This window comes from Antrostomus carolinensis, unplaced genomic scaffold (genome assembly GCF_000700745.2).
Source record: "Antrostomus carolinensis isolate BGI_N321 unplaced genomic scaffold, ASM70074v2 scaffold45631, whole genome shotgun sequence".
Lineage (NCBI taxonomy): Eukaryota > Metazoa > Chordata > Aves > Caprimulgiformes > Caprimulgidae > Antrostomus > Antrostomus carolinensis.
In genome coordinates, this window is record NW_010297164.1 from 8,731 (window position 1) to 9,490 (window position 760).

The following is a 760-nucleotide window of genomic DNA, read 5'->3' on the forward strand; positions in this document are numbered from 1 at the left end:
ACAGAGGGCAAATCATCTCCAGCAGAAAGACCAAACAGTGGTGCCTGCAACAGCTCGTAGTCATCTTATACACTGTGGCCTGTGGGTTTTCAGGGAACAGAATTTTGGCATCTTAGAATTGGGACACATCTTTCAAAGAAGGGTGACCCTTGACTAAAGTTGAGTGAACTATTAGCACTCTGGACACTTGAGGTGAAAAATGCAGATTCGGTGGTATGATTTTTTAAATTAGATCTCTTCTGAGAAAACTGCTTCCTGAAAAAGCAGACAAGTTAAAATAATCCTTTTCTGGTGTTACAAAATGCCTCTCCGCTCAGTTCACAAAGATTTTTTTTTTTTTTTTTTTAAGAAATAAATTAAACTTGAACGTGTTCAAAATAAAAAATGCAAGTTTTGTCATTAAACAATGGTTTTTGTTTGACCACGCTAAATTTTGGCTATCCAGAATGTTATTTTTTTTTTAAAATATGGACTGACCTGCAGCGATATCTTTGAGACCTGATGTTACTCACCCAGCTGGCACTACGGGCAAATACAATTTTTAACTTCCAGAGGCCACATGGCAAGGACACCTTGGCACGTTGGCAGAACCTGTCTGCCCGCGCAGCCCGGGACCTGCTCTGCAGGCCCTGTGTGCTGGTGGGGAGTGCCCACGCACTGCCACCCACCCACTTCCCCGGCCGCGTGGGCAGCATCCCGCCCCACGCTGCGGGGCGCGGGGAGGGCCAGCGGGGACCGCACCCAAACCCGGCCTTTTAGG